This window comes from Ambystoma mexicanum, chromosome 4p, assembly GCF_040938575.1.
Source record: "Ambystoma mexicanum isolate Mex_15411 chromosome 4p, UKY_AmexF1_1, whole genome shotgun sequence".
In the NCBI taxonomy this organism is placed as follows: domain Eukaryota; kingdom Metazoa; phylum Chordata; class Amphibia; order Caudata; family Ambystomatidae; genus Ambystoma; species Ambystoma mexicanum.
Genome location: NC_090927.1, coordinates 1,012,732,413 through 1,012,754,540, shown reverse-complemented (window position 1 = coordinate 1,012,754,540; position 22,128 = coordinate 1,012,732,413). Strand labels below are relative to the sequence as shown.

General features: G+C 46.8%; 1 long non-coding RNA gene across 2 annotated transcripts in view; it reads left to right on the top strand.

Moving 5' to 3' along the window:
• The window catches only part of LOC138453600 (uncharacterized), a 29,400-nt gene extending 7,485 nt beyond the window's left edge, over nt 1-21,915 (top strand). For both annotated transcript variants that reach the window (XR_011260478.1, XR_011260479.1), the window contains exons 3-4: nt 1,542-1,721; nt 2,203-21,915. This is a non-coding gene — a long non-coding RNA (uncharacterized lncRNA). The remainder of the gene's footprint in view (nt 1-1,541; nt 1,722-2,202) is intronic.
• The last annotated feature ends 213 nt before the right edge of the window (nt 21,916-22,128 follow it).

Sequence of the window (22,128 nt, the reverse complement as noted above, 5' to 3'; positions counted from 1 at the left end):
CGCGGGGGACGGTGTTCTAATTCCCTCCATGACTCGTGCTCTCCTCAGTCTATAGTTTATGCTCGACACTTTGGGGGAATCGCTACATGATAAATACAAATTAAGTTTCAGGGACTCGGATCACTGCATGTTCTAGTTATACTTATATTCTCTATATAGGTAGATTCCCGGAGGGTTTTTATTGCCCCTTCAGTGTGGTTTGTTTTTTCCAGCCAGTGCCCCTCAGTAGTTAACTGAAGATAGTTTGCCTGTAAACTTTATAACTTATTTGTTGAACGAGGCATATCACTGTCATTAATCTGAAAATATCAGATCGTTTTTTGTTTCTAATGATGTCAGTTAATTCTCGTTAGTTGTTGTGGAGCTTGGAGCCATTTTCTTGATTTTCTGGATTTTTCAGCAGCCTTGTGTAACAGAGGACAGTTGCGGTAGCGGAAATTTTCTGACCTGGGCGTGAAAGGAATGCTGTTATTGCTTTGCTTTTTGAAAGTCGGAGGTCACTTTATTACCTTTTTAGGCACTGGTCGTCTTTTCTATGCTGAGAAACCCACCCCCCCCTTGAATAAAATATAGTTTCTGCCCTGCCTTCCCAAGCCACAAATGCTTATATTTACTATTGAAAACAGTTGCAATAATCATAGTTTCGCACCGCTGCACTGCCTAAAGGCACCCTAACTGCTCAGTATACAAAGGACTCGCTTTCGTGGGTGGGACGTTTCCTTCCCTGTTCGACACAATGACTGTTCTACTGATCAGTCTGATGGCTTTCAAACAGTTGCCAGGTAAGGGATGAGTGCTCCTACTGGCTGCCCCTCTCTGGCTTTAACTGCTCTAATGCCACCACAATGTTCCACATGAATAGGTCCATGCCTTCGCTATCTACGTGTATCAGGATGTGGTGCAGGTGTGTGAAACCATGCCTCTGCAAAATGTACCCATGGCTTGGTTTACTTTTTTGCAGGATTTCCACTGCTCATGAGCGCTGCACTAGTTCAGCTGTAGTGCATCATTTATAGCACAGTAGCAATCCTTATGTGGGGGGCTGGCTGGCTTCTGACCCTTCTGGAGGATAGTGCCATGTTCATATTAGCAACAGCCAGCCTGCTGAGGTGTATGTTTACCCAGTAAAGATCACTTTGGTCTTGGGTTCTGTCCCTGCATATCCTATTTCAGGTAGAATTTCCCGTGCATGCTGCTGTCCACAAACTGGGACTCTCTAAGGTTGATATTTACAGTAAGAAACTAAAACAGGTGCTTGTCTTTTAAAAGGACACACACAAAATGACTCTGCAGCATTTTAGGTACAAGAGCTTTGCAATGTATTGCCTTTCCAGAACATCCACCTCTAATGTTAATTAGTGAGCAGATGCAACTAGTTAAAGCCACAATGGGGGAAAGTCTTGGAAGAAGTTACCAAGCACCAACAAATAATCAGGCAGGAACATCCATAGCAAGCCCACTATAAATTAATGGTTTGGCGTACAGAAAAGTTTCCCAAATACTTGAAGCCTACTAAATGTGTTTTTTTTCTTCTTTTTTAGGCAATAGTTCAAATCATGGCACTCTTTAATATTCTGTGTCTTTGAAAGGATGGGAAATTTGAGCCTTTGGCAATTCCTGGTGAAGTTAATTGTAAATGGCTGCTAGAGGTTCTTTGTGAAATACAAGAGAAATAATTGAAGAAGGGGATTTCAAAGCATTGGAGCTTTTCCAGTCATCGGGTAAGCATTATTTTTGTCCATCTATTTGATGGGTGGGAGGGTACAATCTGATGTCCCTGCGCAGAGGAATTCCATTTTTTTTTTACACATACAGATGAGTGCTGCACAATGCTCACCACTCTTTTACAGCGCCTCTTTCCTCTAGAGTAACACTCTAAAGTATAGATGGTCTACATGATTTATCTATGTTATTGGGCATTTGTATAGCGCCTTTTACCATCGGTATGATCGGGAAGTGCTATGGGTTGAACGCCCTCGGGTACTGTAGTCCTAGTTAGAGTATGTGTGCAGCTAGACTGAGTTGTGGTAAGCTCCATGAGGAGGGAGGGGAAAGCGCCAAAGAGCACAAAAATAAGCAAAAATGAATCCATGGGGATGGATAGGATTGCGCTTAAGGGTAGTCCTTTACAGCTCATGCAAAAAATCTGTTGTATTGATAGTCACATTTTGACATTTTAACTTGCCTTTTTCATACCCACAGCCAAGAAACAGTGTCTTAAGACACAGAAGACATTTGAAGAACTAATTCAAACCTATTGTGATGCAGAGGGATGGACTAATCTGCGCTTTAAAAGAAAGGCAGAGGAGCAAAAGCAGCTACTAGTTGAATCTAGGAAGCACTGGAAAACTTAATGTGTGAACTACAAGAAGAAGATGCAGTGGAAAAAAACAAAGTAAAACTGAGAATTATATTGTAAAAGCGGATGGGTGGAAAATTTAGTAATGGCTGTTCAGTTATGGTCACAAAAGCTGGAAAACCCAAGTCTTTTGGCAGGGATGGCTAGTGTTCGTCATTCCTCCTGCATTCCTGCCTCGGAACCCCCTCTGTTACTTCACCTGGACAATTGAAAGACACATCAGTAAATCGGCCGATGTCTGTGTGATGTTGCAGTTCCCAAAGATGTAGCTGTGCAACAACTACAAAATATTTGACTATCAAGTAATAGTCAAATGTCTGCTACAAAGGTTTTGTTGGACAGATCTAATTTGACACGTTCAACTATCACCACGTCTTCTCAACAGTGTCCTTGTTACAGTATGACGGTCATGCCTAGACAGTGAAGTTACGCCGACACGTTCTCACACACCTACTCAATCATTCAGAGGAGGGTCTTTCAAAACAATGGAATTGGAACATCACCAGAACCGAGTTTGGTTGCTACGTCAGCCCCTGTAATTAATCGACTCACGTGCTGCTGGGTGAAACTGAAGATGCAAGTGTTCTTGTCTGTAGGACTATATAGTTAATCTGGTGAAATGTGTAGGTTGGTGCCAGCTTGTAAATGGTACATGTTCTTGTGCTATTGTCTATGGTTTCTGGTGGGGTCAGTTGTCTTGGGTGTAATGGAATGGTCCAACTAATTGTAAGCTGCTCATAGTGATATTGGGTGAAGTGACTGTCGGCAGTCAGTGCATTTGTATAGTGCCTTATGTAGCATTGGTATGATCAGGATGAACTCCTTTGGGGGACTGTGGTCCGTATCAGTTGAGAGAGTAGTGTAGCATATAGTGCTTGGGTGCAGTTGGTATGTGGGCAGCCAGAGTGGTTTGTGTGGGTTGACTGCATTCTAATGCGAAGTGTGGTGCGGTGAATGTGAACGCTCAGTGTAATGTGCGCAGCATGGAGTGTGGACTCTAAGCCTGCATTGGGGCATGTCTAGGAGATTGTCTGTCTGCCGCTTGGCTGTATTGATCGAGGGGTATAGCTGTGTTCTACTATTTTTTAAGTTGAAAGAGGGTATATTGGTGGCAATGAGTGTCTGGTTATCGGTGGGTGGCTGTCCCACTTAGGATGTTTTCAGAGCTCAGTGTGCCGGCTGAATGTGTCTAGCTGGTTTGTGGTTGTTGATTTGATAAAGAGGTACATTGGCCAGTGAGGGTATGTTGTGTAATCTCGGCTGGGCAGTCCTTTTCCAGACTTTCTGTAGTGGCACTCGAAGGGCCCATTTTACAGGTCCCTGTTGGAATTTTAAGATGGGTTATTGGGTGTTTCTTGGGCTATTGTGTGATTTATCTGTAGAGTTTAGCCATGCATAGTTAAACTTCTGATCCTAGGATCTTAGTTTTAGGAAGGTAGGGGTTGCCTCTATTGATCATATAACACTAGCTATGCTTTGGCGGTTGAGCTAGAAGCATCTGGATTGCAGTTGCATAGGTTGTCTTCTGAGTCCTGATTGTTCCTTTCTTTCTGGGTGAGGTAATGTCAGCTGTCTTCTGTGGTTCTTGTGTTGTGTTTCCTGTTGGAGCTGATTCTCACATAACTTTGCAAGCAATGGGAGTAATATTGTAATAGTATATTTATACAGTGCTTATACACAAGTGGAGTGCTTCAAGGCGGGAAGGGAACAAGGCAATACAGTAATCCTTTTTAGGCCTTGAAGTTTCTGAATGATCTAACAAAAATGAGCGTAACAGGCCGGACTGCATTTCTCCTAGTGCAAGAAGTGTATCAGGTGTTACCAAGTTGGAGAGGGGAGACAAAAGGGGTGCGGGGGTCAGACAAACGAACGTACTAGTACATTCAGGTCATGCAAGTGTACAGATGGAATTGTGAGGAAGGGGGGTAGGAGGGAAAACGAGTGAGCCCAGTCCAACAGGGCCCTGGGTTAAGTGCAGAGAGGTTAGTATTTTCCTGGAGCGTACGCTGAAAGTGCTGTAATGCTGAAAATGGTGCAGAGGCCCGAAGGCAAGTGCAAAACTAGCGGGGGAGCCTGGGACCTGTAAGGCTCTGTAGGTGAACCAGGTGACCAGTCTGCAAGAAGCTGAACAGAGTTAGGGAAGAGGAGGAGGAGGGAGGCAGGAGAGAAAAGAAAGGAGGTTAGCAAGGGAGGGAAAGAGAAGGTCTTGGAGTTTCCAGGACTTACGGTGATCCAGTGCAAGACTTTAACTAGCAGCAGAACAATTCAGGATGTACACACACCTAACATCGATCTCATTTTTTAGTAGGTGAACGGATGGAGGGGGGTGGGTGTATGGGTGGTGAGTTGTGTTGGAGTGATGTGTGGGTACTTGCTGGGTGATGGAGGGTCTGCAGGTAGGTGGATGTGTAGAGGTGGTAGGCGAGAGGTCGTGTATGAGGAGGGACAATCTGGTAGTTGCTGGCGGGAAGTGCCTGACAGCCGGGCTATGGGTGGATGGGATGGAGGACTGATGCTGATGTTGGTGCAGTGAGGCAAAGAGTTGAGGATGGGAGGTGTACATTTGTCTTGCGTTCTGTGCGTTTTGGCGCCAGAGGGGTGTGAGAGAGGGTCAAAAGGGGATGAGGCAATGGTTCCGGAGAGAGCAAGTTGTGCTATGCTGAGGGAAGGGGGAGGAAGGATGTGGTCTTGGATGAAGGTTGAGTGGGTGCTGGGGGTGGATGTGTGGGGGCGGATTGGGCCTGCTGAGGAGAGGCCGGGTAATTGGTAAAGTGAGGCAGGTTGAAGGGGTGTGAGGGTGTGTGTGAGGCAGTGTGGTGATGGGGTTACTGGAGGGACAAGGATATCTCATGGATGGGTGATTGGAGTGTTGGGAGGGCAGGGGTCTGCAGGAGTCTGGCTGAGGCATGGGCGGATGTGGGTGGTGACGATCTACAGGGTGGAGTTCTATAGGGAGGAGCACATGAGGCAGTGGTGGCAAGGTAGTTGTGTAGGGAGTACCAGCATGCTTCTCTATCTTGGGAATTGTCGGCCCTGCAGGTGGACCTGTCATGCAGGTAGATTTAGGTCACAAAGTGTTATTTTGGATCGGGGTTGAAAGCCCGAGATGGAAATGTACTAGGTAGAAAAGATTGAAGATTATTTTTCTGGTATAACCTTAGGTCTTTTCTCTTCTGAACATTTCTGACTTGGCCCCCTCCCCAACACCCCTACGTACCTTGCTGTTGACTGGCTGTGTCCTTGTGATGCCTGTTCCCTTTCACTTCTGTGATTGGGGGGGGGGAGTGGGTCAGTGCTGTGGGGTCTTTTTTTGGGGGGGGGGTTGGACTGGCTGCGGGGGTCCCTCCTGCATCCCCCAGGCACAATATAGTGAGTAGAGGTGCAGGGGACAACCCTGCAGCCCCTACCACCGAATGGGGGATTTGGTCAAACATTTCGGCCATTCTGTATTTTCAAACGGCCGAAATTCAGCCAAATCTCCCATTTCGGTCATTTAATCTGTCTTTTTGGCCGATTCCTGTATTTTAGTGCAGCGATTTGTAATTGTGGGCGTTTATTGGGTGTGATACCATGTTAGCTAGCTAGAACTGCAATGAGGGAATTTACAGGTTGGTTCGTGACATTGTGGGGTGAAGTTTTGTATACGAACTTAACAACATTGGAGTGCTCTAGTGTAGAAGGCAAAGATGGAAAGTGACAGCTGCAAATTCCATTGAGGTTTTCCAGGACACGTCTTACACAAACAACGGATACATCCTGGGGGTTATCAAAACCCTTTTGCTAAATCCTTTGGAAGCATCATGGAATAACAACTCCAGAAGTTGTCTGCAATATCATTCACAATTCCAAACCATCTGAAAGTTGTCATGGAACCATCCTGAAGTAATTCCCCCCCTCCCCCCCCCCCCCACCCATCCTGAAGTTGTGGTCTCCCCTCACCCCCCTCACCCATCCAGAAGTTGTCATGGGGTCCCCCTGGGGTAATCCCCACCCAGCCTGAACTTGTCATGGGGTCATCATGGAGTAATACAAGATCATCACTGGAAGTAATTGGAACTCGTCCTGGAGTAGTTTCTGTGATAACTCTAGTCATATCATTTAAATATTTTGCCCTATATACATACCTCCAGGATGCTTTCGGATGAACTAGCCATGGATGACTCTAGGATGGAGTCACCAGATGACTCCAGGAAGATCTTCCTTTTTGACTTTGGAAGCTAAACTGGCATGTCCAGAATACCGGGCAAGATAAAGTAAACTATTTTGCTCCTGTATTGTGCGTCAGAATATCCCAGAAGAACAAAAAGTTGAGTCCACAATGGCAAATTCTAACGAAAAGAAGCCGGGTGTAGCACCACACAGCTTAACAGTCGCTCTCAAAATTGTACCTCATCCGAAGTTGTTTGAAAAATTATACCGGAAATTTTCATTTATGTTGCATATTTTCTTGAAGGAAATTTCCAGATAGCTACCAATTGTAGATAATTTTATGTGTAGAAATCCACTTAGAACTATTGTGTGCTGATAAAAGGAGGGAAGAACGAGCCAAAAATGTCTAAGTTAATATATCCAAGAGTTTTTTATTATTACCATGTATTTCGGGGACTCAATGCTCCTATATCAGGGCTGCGTAGAGTAGCAGGAGCGTCTTCTTTTTGGCATTGTTGTCTATCTCCGCTACTTCAAAGAACATATCCAACCTTTTGGGCCAATGTGCCCAGGGTTGCCCGACTTGCTTTCATGTCTAACTCTGGAACCGGGTGGCTGTGGAACGGCGTGGTTGCGAGCAGTGCAGTGCTCCTTGGGCTTGGTGTCATAAAGTTAGAATGCCCTGTTGATGTGAGTCCAGCCCCTTGGGCATCAGACCCTCCTCCACTGCTGGCAAACCTCAAGCCTTGCATCATGATGGGCCCCTGAAGGCCTTCTTCAAGTGCAGGTGTGCTCTTTGAGGGCTTTGATGATCTTGCTGCACAAGCACCCTGTAGGCTGTGGCAGACCAGGTCACTGCTGCCCACTCCCTCCCCTGAGGCACAATGGGGCTGAGCCTCTTTTGGTTGGTAGGTGCTGGTGCTGAGCCCCTCGCTGATGTGAAACTGGGTGGCTGGTTGGGCACAGGTGTTGGGCTCCTTCATAGGGTACAAACCTTTACCAGCTGGTGGGGGTATCCCTTATGTATGTCCCTGGATGTTGGCTTTCCCTTCCGGCCGCACAAGCACTCTCCTGCCGTTGCTGGGACGGACCAATCTGATGCACCCCCCATCCTCTTTTGCTGCCAGTTCCAGCAATCTCCTTTCTTCTGGTGCCCTCCCCTGCAGGCTTTAGGAGCTGCTGCCGTTTTTTGCTCCGTTGGGCGGGCTGGTGTGCTTCTTTTCGCTCCTTGTTTTTTTTTTTTTGTTTCCTTTGCCCCCTCACCCTCCGCTCCACTGCTGAGATGTTCACAGAGGCGGGAGAGCAGGGAACTGTGTTGCCGACCTTCTGCCTACACCGCTGCCCTCATGCTCCACTGCTGAGGGGGGGGAGGGACCTCCAGGCGGGAGGGAGGGCAGGTGCCAGGTGAGCTGTGGGCACCGGCTGTCAGTTCTCGTACTGCCCTTCCAGACCTACGTCTCCATCTCTGCATGCCTTGTGTGGCCCTACTCAGCGCTGCTCATCTATATCGAACGCAGTCACCTGTAGCCTTGCAGCAACTGGTGAGCGTGAAGCCGCTTACCCTTTTATTTAAGAAATACATGTGACCACAGCTGTCTGAACACCCAACGTGCTGTGGTTACCAACCGTGATCATGTGTCTGCATCTTAACGTGCTGCAGTCCGAACAGATTGGAACTAGTATCAACCATATTGGCTGGCGTTGCCAAATTCGGCTGTTTTCTGCACAATTGGGCTACTCAAAATCTAAATGTGCAGCAAATTACGGGAGTGTGGGGGTTGTGGAATTTTGAGCTGGTTTAAACAGAAATATTTTGACAATGAGGGCCTGATTCTGACGTGCATGAAAAAACACAGAAAAGCACCATATTCTGATAAAGTGCTAATGTGGCGTCTGGCATCAGAGCCACGACTTTAGCATGTGCCTGATTTACTGCTTGACAACAGCCTTAGCAACCATGAGAAATGCAGGGTTGGCACTGCAAAGGGATTCTGCGCTCAAAAGCACTGCTTTAGCACTTCAATAAGGCGTTACAAAACTGACCCCTTTTCTAGTTTATGCTTAAGAAAACTTTCTGAAAATAGAAAAGTGGCAGTCTTTAAGACAAAGCTTGCGATGCCCGTGGTACACATGTTTCTATTTAAAAGATAGTTAGCAGCTTTTGCTGCCGGAAAGCACAACATTTCCTCTCCAATATTTCCACCCGCCTCAGAATGGCGGTGCTGGAATCTACAGGGGAGGATGTCGGCTTTCCATGCTATATTTAACACGAGCTCAGAATCCGGCCCTGAATTGCTTGGGGCTTACGATTCACAAGGAGAAATTTTCTAAGAAGGAGACGGCATGGCAGTGGACACTGCTGGAGCAGGCTGCTTTTGATGGTCTGAAGGAGACATTGACGGCACAGGAAACCATGGCATGCTTCAACCCTTAGGTCCCGTAGTTGTTGTCTGCCTGTTTCCGGTTAGGTGCAGTTTTGGCTCAACGCAACATCCAAGGAGAACTCTGCCCTATCGCATACGCGAACAGGGCACTGTCTGTTGCAAACCAGCGATATTCACAAACCGAGAGGGAGGTGTTGGCTGTGATAAGAAGCTGCCACCATTTTCACTTCATCTATGGAAAGGCTGTGACGGTGGTCACTGACCAAAAACTACTACTCCCGATCCTGGCTGATTCATCTGCAAAGCTCCCGGTCCATTTTGGAAGGTGGATGTTGGTACTGCAAGAGTATAATATTGTGCCAAAGTAAAGGCCTTGTAGGGTAAACACTGCAGACTATCTTTTGAGGGATCCTGGGAAACAGAGAGCTGGAGGTGAAACAGAAGATTACGTCATAGCGGTCCTGGAAGGAAATGTGCCAAACTCTGTTATTACAGGAAATTGCCACGGCTTCAAGGGACAATGAATGTTTCTGTCTCATGAAGGAGGCGATCACTCAAGGTGAATGGAAGTGGGTGCTGTCGAAGGTAGGCAGTCGCACAGACTCCACGAAGAAGTCACTGGAGCAGCTGTGGCTGGTGAGGAGCAAGTTGTCATTCATGGAAGAAGGGCTGTTGATGAGAGGGTCCTGAACAGTCATCCTGCTGAAGTTGGTCACAAAAGTTATCGAATTAGTGCCACCAAGGATTGGCAAAGAAAAACCCTGCCTGCGATTAAAGGTCTGGTTCCCAGGGCTAGAAGAAAAAGTTGATGCTTTTGTAAAGGTGTGCGGATGGTGCCAGGCCGCTAGCCCTGTAGAAAGGGAACCGTGTATCCAGTCCAAACACTGGCCATCTCCCAGCTTAATCTTCACACTGAATCTGTTGGTTGTCTCCATGACCATCAGTCTGGCTTCAGAGCTGCCAGAAGCACGGAAACTGCGCTCCTGAACATCTGTGAAGACCTGCTCTCCAACCTCGATTCCAACACCCCCTGTGTCTTCATCTTACTTAATCTCTCTTCTGCCTTTGACACAGTCAACCATGCCATCCTGCTCAACTGTCTCTGTGAAAACCTGGGTATCACAGATCAGGCTCTGGCTTGGCTGACCTCTTTCCTCTCCGGTCGACCCTCCCAGGTACAACTTGGGTCCTTCCTCTCCTCTATCTCTACCTGTGGTGTTCTTCAGGGGTCTAACCTCTCTGCCTGGCTGTTCAACCAACACCTGGCACTTCTTGCCCAATGCATTGCTGCTATCTGCCCCAACTTTCAGTGCTATGCAGCTGACTCAACTAATTTTCACGCTCACTTCTTCCACTTCTTATTCATCTCTCATCTGTCTGTCTGCTATCTAGGAGTGGTGTGCCGCCAATGATCTCTGCCTTAATGCCAGTAAGACCGAGATTCTCCTCATCGGCATACCTGCTCCCTCTTTTCCTGTCACTCTCTAGCAGGCCTCTCTTGGCCCTCTTACTCCCACTTGTGAGGCTAAAAACCTTGGGGTCATCTTCGCCTCCACACTCTCCTCACATCTCTGACATCTCTAAGAAGTCACACTACCAGCTGCACCTCCTCAGAGGTATTCTTCCTTTCCTCTCCTTCCCCCAGAAGCTCACTGTCTCCAGAGCTCTGGTTCTCTCTAGGCTGGACTACTGCAACAGCCTCTTTCTCAATCTACCTGCCTCTACTCTCCGTCCTCTACAACTCATCCAAAACAGGACTGCGAATCTTGTCCTTGGCCGCAAGCCCAGGGATCGTATCTCTCCAGGGCTGAAATCTCTCAATTGGCTGCAGGTATTTCGTTCAAAATCCTCTGCATTGTCCACTAGGCCTTCTGGGGCCTCAATACCTTCAACTCTCTCTTCCTAAATATCTTCCTTCTCGAGCTCTTTGCTCATCCGACTCCATCTCCCTCAGGGTCAGTCGCTTCTCCAAGCATCGAGTTGGTGGTAGATCTTTCTTCGGCTGGGGCCTCCCTCTAGAACAGCCTCTCTGAAACTTGAGGAGAACCATCTCTGGTTCCGGAAGCACCTCAAAACATTCACCTTGTTTCTGCTTTCTCTCCTCCCCCCTGCTGAACTCCAGGCTGAAACTGCACTGGTCACCTGGCTACCCTCTGATCTTGGGCCCAGGCCCCTTCCCCCGCTAGTTGCACCCCTGCACTGCCTCCCTGGCATCCCCTGCACTTGGGGACCGTTTTCTGTATCCCTACAGCCCCCTTTCAGCACTTGACACCTGATGTCTGCACTTGTCACCAGCTGGCCGCACTTTTACTTATTGCTTTTATTTCTTCTATTTATTTTACTGTCATTCCCATGTACTGCACTGCCCCCTCTCCTTGCCCCTGCACAGTTCCCATCCCCTGCACTTATGCGATCGCAATGTCACCTGTCCTAGTCAAATCGGTGTCTGTCTTCCCCCTGACCCCCACCTTGCCTTGTCGCGCCTTGAAACACTTGTGTATAGGTGCGGTATATATGCCATATCATATGCCAAGGGGTTAGGCACGATAGCAAGTGATTTATATTGATTTAGGATCAACCCTCAGTTTCAACTGGGGATGGGATCACTGGTGTGACTTGATACTGTCCTCTCTGGGAAGTCCTAATCTGCAGAGCAGGTTTGGATCTGAGACCCTTCAGAGACTCTGGATTTCTCCTTGGTCTCTTTCCTCTTACTAGAAGAGGAAGGTTGGCCTGTCTGCTGATTTGAGGTACTGGATTTCTCCCTGACCTCAAACTGAGTCTCTCTTACGGTTACCTCTCTGGGCAATCTTGCGTTTCTTTTTGCTGGGGGTACTGGGGACTACTACAAGAGTGTTCAAGTCATTACCCAACAGAACTCTCCCAGGTACTTCAGATTGCACACTAACAGGAATTCGTACAGTCATGCTATTGCACTGGATGAGGGCTGGCAAAATACAAACCATTTGGATGGGGCCTCCAGCAAGACTGTCCAGCTTACATATGAAAAGGCTTGGGTGAATGGTCAGGTAGTAAGCAAACTGCTATACGAGCCAATTTAGTTGCAACCAAAGATCTGGACAACGCAGCCCTAGTTGGAGTGACATGGGGACAATGAAGTATACCCTAAAATACCAGTACACATTGAGATGCAAGGCGAGTCCTGAAAAATATCATCAGCTATAAATCCTAGACTCCCCGAAGAGGTTATTCTGGGGTGGGACTTCCCCATCTTCTCTACTCTCTTACAGGAATCTCCACCCCACTTTGGAGATTTCTTACCCCAGAAATCATGGCAGACGAGCTGCTACTCCTAAAACTCACCAATATGGCACTGGGAAAACACTGAACTCAAAACAGCCCTTGAAACCCAATTCATGGGTTATTGCAAAGTATCCACAGGGACGCCACCCAGCCGGGTTACTCGCTGGTATGCTTCTCAGCTTTGCCCTGATGTGGTCTGCGGGGAAGGTTCTGCCTTGTGGTAGAATTAGGCGTGCTCTCCGTCCTGCCTTCTTTGCAGGGGCGCATTGTGTTTCATGGGTGAGTGCAGTCCAGTTACTTCACTGACGCCGGCCCGTTTGATATTGTTCAGGTAGCTCTTATTTCTGTTCTTTAGTTTTGTCGCTATCCTGCATGCCTTTCTTTGTTTAAAATGTCTTTTTTTTCTCCCTTAGGTATGCAGAGCTTCAGCGCGGCGAAGTGGCTTGGGTGAGCCCCGCTGGTAAATGTTGGCGCATTAAGAGCGCTATGATGCGGTAAGTAAGCGCTATGCGCAGCGCTGCAAAGTCTTGCCTTTGCTAACCTGTGTTTTCCTTCCTTGTAGGTCGCGGCGTTCTTCAGCGCGAGTGGAATGTCCGGAGTGGTGCCAGCTGAGAGGCGACCAGCCAGGTAAGCCTTTTGAGCAGTTCGTAATTTGTAAATGTCTCTACTGCTTTCTTTAATGTTGCCTCTAGCTTCCTCTTTCAGGTCGTTCTGTCCGGAAGGCGTGCAGATTCGAGGAAGCTGTTCTCAGTAGCTGCGAGTGTTTAAAGATGAAGACTGCAGGTGAGATGCTGCTTCTAATGATGTTCCTTTTGTCTGCTTGCAGGTTCTGCTTCTCCGAGGGAATAGCTTGACACAGTGAGCGTCACCTTGCAAGCTGCAAAGTAACGCAAAGCGTCTTGTCTTGCTCGGGTGTGGTTTAAATAGCCCCAATAAAATAGTCCAGGAAAAGTAGTCCCTAGGCTACCACACCCAAAACACTAGACCACATAGCTTGGTTCTTAGGATCCAAGCCATGTGGATGCCTCCATGTTGGCTGACAATAATAAAGTAGTTCCCAAGCACATTGTTTATTCATGGTGTATGAGCCTGCCGCCATAGGCGCCAAGACTGGCCCCATGAGGGCTTTTGAAGAGGATACCAGGCTCTAGAGGCCTGAGTCCTGACTCCACCTGGGAAATGGGTTTGCCAGAGGGGGTTTTGGGCGAGGGTCGTGACCGTACCAACAGAAAAGAGCCTTTGTTTATTATTTGGAACACATCAGGTCCTCCGAGGCATGAGAATTTTTTGTAGAAAAGAGATTTAACCACCAACGATCCTGCTAGCGGGTCTTGTGATGGGAAAGCTCCAACATGTGCTGTGCTCCGGAATCCCACCTTGTCCCATGTTCAAAACGTGGGGAAGGGAGACCTCTGGCGAACACATCCTGACTTATTATTTGTGCACACTTCTTTCTTGTGAACATTATTCCACACTCTTTTTGGTATTTAGCGTAAGGATTGGCAATAGGTTTTTCTTAGTATAAGCCCTTATATTTGATAAGACGCCACTAGGATTGCCTTATTATTATTTGATGGTTGTAGCCTGCTCCCATTATAGATTTAGGTTTAGGATAGGCGTTTTTCCAACATTCCCATACAGTTTAATAAACACGCTTGAACTGTGTTCACTTGTGTCTGTCTTTACTCTTGCCACCATGAGTACCTTACAATACGCCCCGGGTCCACCAAATCTCTGGCCAGACTTACCAGTGTCTGGTAGTGTTCCCGGCCAGTGGCACATTGCTGCAGTGGAGTTTGTACTCTGGGACAGCGTTTTTGGCTCTGCAGACCTTCTCCCAGCGATCCAGCGCTGCGTCCACCGGCCGGTAAGCCTTCTGCTTCTGGACATGACCTCACTCCTGGTAGCTTTGCTGTTGATGCCGGCTCTCCAGCGGTTCTCCCACAGTGACTGCAGTGTCTCCTGTGGCCTCGCGCCATGCCGGTAAGTACTGCTTGCAAGCGGCAGACTGATAGAGCCTGCCTTCTCCTGCACTTTCTGTTCCCCTGCTGCTCCCTTCTCCCTCGGTTTTGCTTCCTTCTTCTGTTATGCTTCTCCCCTTTCCTCCAATACAGACACCATTTTTAAATGTCCTGCATGCTTGGGCCTCATTACAACTAGCCCACATGTTCAGTTTAGTATTTCCTTTGATCCATATTAACTCCTTCCTCGTCTCAGTACTTTAGGCTTCATGGGAGTTGGAGTCCATAGGATTTATTGGACGTCTAAGGTGATGTTGTTTAGGATTTTTGTTTAGCACAAAAACATCAAAGACAGGAGATGATATGGGTGTATTATATACATATGAGGTGTGAATGGTATTCTTCCTAGAATGTTTTGCAGGAGGGTGTTTTGGGATTGTAAAGCGGGAGGGATTTGTATAGTCATAAGAGTTTAGAAATGATGGGGTCTTCTTCACTGGGAAGGGAAAACTGCTGTGTCTCTCCTGAAAGGGTCACCAGCTTCCCCCGACAGCCGTCTCCTCCCATGAGATCCTCCCTCAAAATACCACCCAAAGGGTCAGGATCAGGTAGCGGCTGCCGTCTGCTGGCCACATGGGAGGAGATCTCTGGCTGTTCAGTGATGACTCCACAGTATTCATCACAAATGGCAGGAAGAAGAGAGCAGGTTACTTGGTTCCATTCGAGAAGAAACTGGCACCCGTTCCTTGCTCCTATTATCATTTTGCGTTGATTGACAAGACTAACTTTTCATAGATACCAGAGTCATTCAATTTTACCGAAATTGAGTCTAATAAGATAGAATGGGTCCTGGTTTCTTGTTGAATTCCCTCAAGCAAGCAAAGCACACCGTATTTGATTAATCTCCTGCAGAATTGGTCAAGAGTTTGGTCCATATGTCAACATCGTAAAAAGTCTCCTTTGCGGGACAGGAGTAGAAGTATATTAAGTATCAGTAGATCACAAACGGCAAGAGGCTTAGGATACAGCTGGTCTGGTCGGCGACTCTTCATTCACCAATCATTTTAGGTACACTATTTAGCTTAGATGAAATGTAGTTCAAGGGGAATAGGGACAGCAGACCCCTTATCCCACGGGTTTGTATTCCTGTATTGTCGCAAGCCACTGGATTGACGGTAAGCCAAAAAACCTGTCATAAACCGTAATGAAAAAGAAAGAAAATCCAGGACCTTGCGCCAAATGATGTAATTGCGTTATTTTATTGTCTTGTGGTGCCCGTTAGTTGATAACGCGTGTTTCGGCTCCTGAGCCTTTTTCAAATCAGGGCTAATTGTATTTTACTGTGACTGTGCATCAAATTAATCATTTATCAGTCATTAAATAATTGAATCCAAAACAAAAAAGAATTAGGTACACAAGAAAAAGTTTTCATAAATCCCAATGCCAAAATGAACCCACAATTTGGAATACGTATAACATGTCAAACATAAAAGATCCATTTTGTACATACTTTTAATGTATAAATGTTTTTCTTGATATCCTGTGCATTCCTCCCCAACGGCAACCCTTACTTTCTGTCGTTTTTAAAAACTGATTATTGGTCTGTTCATTGATATTGAAAAATATTGTTTTCTCCTTTTCTTATGATGTTTGACATGTTATACGTAAAGTCCTGGATTTTCTTTCTTTTTCATTACTAAGTATCAGTAGTCAGAGTCACCTCAGAAAAAATAGGGGTATTCAAGTAGGAATCTTCAATGACCTCTTGTCCCCCGTGCAAGGCAACCTGTGCATCAGGGATAGCCAGCAGTTCCACATCAGAAACTACTAGCTGATGTGGTGCTTGAGATGGCTGATGTTGTGATGTAGCGAGACTCCGGATGCAGCTCCAGCTGATGGTAACCAGAGTGGAGGTAAAGTTTGGAAAATGCCTTGGCACCCTGAAGTTCTCCTACTATGTCGTCCAGTGTCAGTGTTAGGTGTCGCTCTCGACAGATCGCCATGTTGGGCAGCCTCATATCTATGCAGATGCGTACTGCACCTGGTTGTTTAGGCTTGGCCGCCACAACGATTGGGGACATCCAAGGAGTGGGGCCCTCGACCCTCTCGATTATGTCCATGTCTATAAGCGCTTGAAGTTCCTGCTCGACCTGCGCTCTCAGGTGAAAAGGAATCCTCCAATGTTTCAATCCTGTGTGTCTCACCGACTCGTCAATATGAAGACGTATTGGGTCGCCCTTGATTTTTCTGACTCCTTGCAATATGTCTGCATACCACTCGGTGATGTTCTGGATGTCCGCCAGATACACAGACATGGCAAAATGCACAATATTGAGAGCTTCTGATGCCGCACAGCTCAACAGAGAGTGCAGACTCACTTCTGTCACAAAGAATCTTGCTTTTATGGAGTGTTGTCCATGAGTGACTGGTGCTACAAATGCCCCTCTCAATGGCAAAGGTGTGTCACCCCCAAACGTATAAATTCTGGCTTTAGTTCCCTCGAGTACCGGTGGGCCCGGTAGTGCTTCATAGTGCCCTGCCGCCAGGACACACACAGATGCTCCAGTTTCCCCGATGTTGACCACACAGGTGGGTTGACGTCTCTTTCTTGACCCAGATGCAATGTTGGAGATGAAGAACACTTGCTCTTCTTCGGCGATGTCAAGTTCCTGCATACCTTGCTCTACTGTTGCGACACTCTTCAGCTTTCTCGGGCCGCCACCACTGATTCTTGCTGGGCCGCTTGATGCAGCTACTGGCCCAGCTGCCCTGCAAACCCTTGCATCGTGTCGTGACACCCACAGCGACCACACACTCTCGCCTTCACTGGACACTCACCAGCATGGGGAAGTTCGTATCCACAATATTGACAGGGGTGTGCCTGTTCAGGTTTTTGAAAACTCTCCTGCCGTCTAGTAGTCCATCGCGGCTTTTGAGCTGCATTCATCGCTGAGCGTCCTACAGCAAAAGCTTCCTCTTCCCAGGGCGAACTGCTGCGTCCATTCAGGCACCTCTACTTTCTGCCAGCTCATAGGCTCTCCCCATGTCTAAAATCTTTGCCAGCCTCAGGCTAGGTTCACAAAGCACCTGCCGTCTCAGCTTCCCTGGGCTGCATCCTTGGAGGAGTTGGTTCCGTACCATGGCCTCTTCGTTTTCCCACCTGCATGTTTGTTTATTGCATTTGTAGGGCGCACCAGACCCAGGAGTAACGGGGCGCAGAAGGATATGCAAAGCTTACATGTGTTACAGATATACAGGCAGAATACGAAATGTCATTACATATGAGATAATTCAAATATAATACAATACTTAGGTTGCACTTAGAGGCAGAAAAATGTACAAGTAGGTATTTAGAACTATACACAATTTACAGTCTCGCATTAGGTCGTGCTAACGTACCATATTTACAGGGTGAATTAATTTTCAGTCAGGTTGAGGTGAGTAATGAGGTTCTTTCTGAAGACAGAGTAGGGGAGGTCAGCTCTCAACTGGAGTGGCAAGGAGTTCCAAAGCTTAGAGGCCTTCACAGGGAAACTGGTGCCGCCAATCTTAGACAATTTGAATCTGGGTACTACCAGACAATTAGTATTAATGGTTCTGGTCGGTCTACGTTCTTCTGGATATTCTATCAATGAGGTAGCTCGGTGCCACGTTGTGTACCGCTTTGTGTCAAAGAGGTGAATTTTTAGTTGTATTTTATTGTAGGTCGATGACCATTTGTGATGACGTCTGATGGCAGAGATATGCACTCTTTTGTTGATGCCTAGTGCAGCTCTAATGGCATTGTTTTTTAATATTTGGAGATTTTGGATGACGGTTTTATTAGCACTGCTGTAGAGGGCGTTGCAGTAATCTAATCTTGATAGAATTAATGCTCTGGCCAGTATAAGGCAACTGTCGTTGGAAAGGAAGGGCCTGCCTGCTCTGATCAGCTTACAGGTATAGGCCAGAGAATTTAGTTGTTTGGTAAAGGACATTGTGGCATCCAGGTAGAAACCAAGAGTTTTTACCTCCTTGGAGATGATGGTATTATTACCGTCAATGATGAAAGAGGCATATTCATGTCCTAGTTTGGAGATGTTGGATGGGGAGCCTAGGATTATCAGCTCTGTCTTGTCGTCATTCAGGCATAAGCCGTGAGTGGCCATCCATGCCTGAATGATGAGATAAATTCTATTAACCAGCGCCAGGTCCTTGCCATGATCCCCAGAAAGCGGGAGGAGAATCTGAGTGTCATCTGCGTAATTAGTGTAGGTGACACCTAGAAGGTCCAGATCGTCGAACATTGGCTTGGTGAATATATTGTAGAGTAGGGGACACACAAGAACCCTGAGGGACTCCACACATGATAGCGGTAGGGTCCGCAGCTGCAGAAGGAGTGAATACTCTGCTAGTTCTGTCGCTCAAGAAGGATTTTATCCATTAAACAGCGCCACTAGAGAAGTGGGCTGCTGTATCAAGATGCCTACAGAGGACCTTATAATCAACCAGGTCAAATGCAGCTGAGAGATCCGAGTAGCAGTAGTAATGCTGTTTTCCCTTGGTCTCTCAGCTCATCGATTTGTGTCTTCAGGTCAATCAGTGCAGTTTCTGTCCCGTGTAATGGTCAGAATCCTGATTGACGGACCCCTAGGAGTTTGTGCTGTTTGAGGTGTTTTTGGATCTGTAGGTATGCAATTTTATCCAAAATTTTAAGAAGAAATGGTACTGTCTTGATGGGGCGGTAATTGGTAGCGATGAGTGGGTCTAAGGTTTGCTTCTTGAGAAGCGGAAGTACCCATGATTGTTTCAAATTGCCTGGGACGGTGCCGGAGGCAAAAGAGGCATTGATCAGTTTGGAGATGAAGGTTGGGAGGTCTCCCGCAGCCTGTTTTATGATATACGCTGGGCAGATATCACCTTTACAGTTAGATGGTTTGAGCGAGAGGCTAGTTTTTTTTTTTCCCACCTCGAGGATAGCAGTTTTGGTGAAGCAGAAGGTGGTGTTTGGATCGGAGATATTGACATTAGGTAGGGGGTGGTGGTTGGTTGAGGTAAGTTCAGAAAGTCTTTTTTTTTGTTTTTTATTTTAGTTTGGCGGGTGTTAATTTTATTGGTTAGTGCTAGTTGTATCTCTGAGCACCAATTCCTGTCTTTAAGGCAGGTATCCGGGGGAGAGATGGGTGACTCTGGCTCTTTTAGGATTGAGAATAATTCTTTCATACTGGAGTTGGACTTAGCTATCCGTTCATTATAGGAGTTTCTTTTAGCGTGGCAGATTTCTTTTTTATAATGTGATGCAGTGGATGCTAGCTTCATTTTGTTTTCGTGGGAAGGGCAAAGGCACCAATCAGTTTCACATTTTCTTTTTAATAGTCGCAGGTCTTTTAATTGAGGAGTAAACCACTTGTTGAAATGTAGTTTGGGTATACTAGCGCTCAGTTTAAGAGGGGTGATTTTGTCCAGGGTAGAGAGCATGATCTTGTTATATTCATTCACCAACGTACTTGGGTCCAGGTTGTCTGCCAGATAGTTTAGGGTAGCTAGAATATTATGGATCACACGCTCCACTATTATATTCTTTTTTAGCCTGGTTAGACAGGGTGGCACTTCTTGGGGAGCCAGGATTTTTTGTCTGGTAGTGGAGAGTGTCATGGACACGAGGAAATGGTCCGTCCAGGATAGGGGAGTGATAGAAGTGATGGTCGCTGTACAGTTGTGGTCGGCTACCCAGTCCACGGTTCTACCCTTAATGTGGGTGGGAGCGTTCACTTTTTGGGTTAATCCTAATGCGTTAAGGGAGTTTACTATTTGCACGGCATGATTGTCAGAAGGATCATTCAGGCCTAGGTTAAAGTCTCCAAGCAACAGTACTTAGGAGGTGGGTCTGAGATTACATGCAATGAGATTATGCAGATCCTCTTCAAAGATGCCAATGGGGTCAGGGGGTCTGTAGACTATATATATGCTTGGTGAGGGATTGGGAGTTTGTTAGTGGTAGCTTGACAGAGAGGGATTCACATGATTGCAGATCATGTGGGGCTACTAATCTCAGTGATGAACTCTCTCTAGATATGATAGCTATTCCGCCGCCTCGGGGGCCATCTCTGTCTTGTCTGAGAATAGTGTATCTTTCTGGGATGGCTAACGTGAGTGCAGGTCCTGCGGCCTTGTGTAACCATGATTCAGTTATCGCTAGGAAGTCTAGGCTGTCTTCTGTAATCAGGTCGGCTATGGTGATCGCATGGGCCACCCGTGACCTAACGTTGGATGGCACGTGGGAGCACACTAGGCCAATATTGAGCTGATCATTGGGCTGTAGAGCACTTTGTACATAAGAATGCAACCTTTCGATATTTAGCCACAGCCATTTGGTGTCAGAAAGCTGTGGGATGTCCAATAATTGTCCAAAGGCAATACGACCGGTGCACGAGCACCCGTGCGGGCCGCAACTGTCATATTCCTGAAGAAAAGGGCGGCCACGTGTGCCGCGTAGGAACGGCACCTAGCAGGTATTGTAGATGGAATATCTAGTGCTCCGGAATGCTGTTCCAAGATTCCACCACCCCCACTCAGGGCCTTCCTCGTCACCAATGGATGTGGAAACCCCAGGCTGCCCCGTCACACAAGCACGCACCTGTACATACAAATACGCGGACACGTCTTGCTGTTCTGGGGTCACGGTGGCAACTGGTGCACACTGACTCTTGTTTATTAACCGCGCTCGCGTGGCCCATTACGAGGCTCATGCATGCGCATTACAATGCGTATTGCGCTGCAACAGCTTAGATGAATGATACTCAGGACCCTGACAATTTAGCCCAGCCGGTCCTGGCTGTTGCTCCTTGAGATCTTGAATAGTGTTGAAGTAAGAGGCACGGTATCATACCAAAATGTCAAAAGAAGAATGCCGAACTGTACAATGCTGCGCATTCTCAGTGTGTGAAAATTCAAAATTTCGCATGTGTGTGTTTACAATGAAGGCATGGCAGCGCGGCTCACCATTTGTCTTTATGTATCATGAAAGTAGCGCAGCTCGGCACACCAGTTGTCTTCAATGTCAGTCTCTCAAACTTGTATAAAGGCGTCAGTTCAGGAGTGCGACAATTCAGTTGCAATGCCAGGTTCGCAAATGTCAATAATGGTAGAAGGCACACTGTGCCATCTTACAATCAAGATCAGTATCAAAATATATATGTTCTTGCATTTCAGAAAGTTTATTTTAATATTTTACATATACATTCGCGAGAATTTTAACGTGTCTTTCACTTTAATTGCTGTGTAATCATTTATTACTTTTGGATACTCCGATGGATCTGGACATGCGAGTGTGATTGGGCATGAGAGCGGACGCATTAAACAAATAATTACCCGATGTTCGAGTGCAGCCCGACATGCATGCAGAAAGAAGTACAGTTGTAACGGGAACATAAACCGCCGCCAGCCGACCCATAATTTAACGGGTAAACCATGGAGAGAGGGGAGGCAAATGTCAGGGGCATCCGCTGTTGCAAATTCCTTTTCGGATCCCGTACGATCCAACTATGTGATCACTGTGGCTGCCATTTTGGTACTCTGGATTTTCACATTCGGTATTTTGGGCGGCTCAGTGATCATAGACCCAGAGGAAATAAACGTCCTGTTGGGAAGCCTCTCACGCTGTTGCGCTGCTCCGGTGGAATTGCTAGCTCCCTTTTCAGCACATTCAGAGTAAGCGTTCGTGGCTTCCCTTTTCCCGTATGTGGGACAGTTTGATGTGTTACTTCACTATGCAGCTAGTAATTTTGACCATTGTTGCTGAATAAATATTCTTTAAATATCACAATTTGCTTTCATTTTAACAAAAAGCACCCCCCTGGGTACTATTCAAACAGTCTGTGACTAAAGGAATGAATATCCATTTGCAACTGCGGGTCACTTTTTCATTGGTGCCTGAGACAGGCTTATGCTCCAGCCCGACCATGTGACCCGCCCCTGCCCAATCTCCAATCTAAAAAAAAAAAAGTAAATTTTTTTACATTTCATGCTGGGC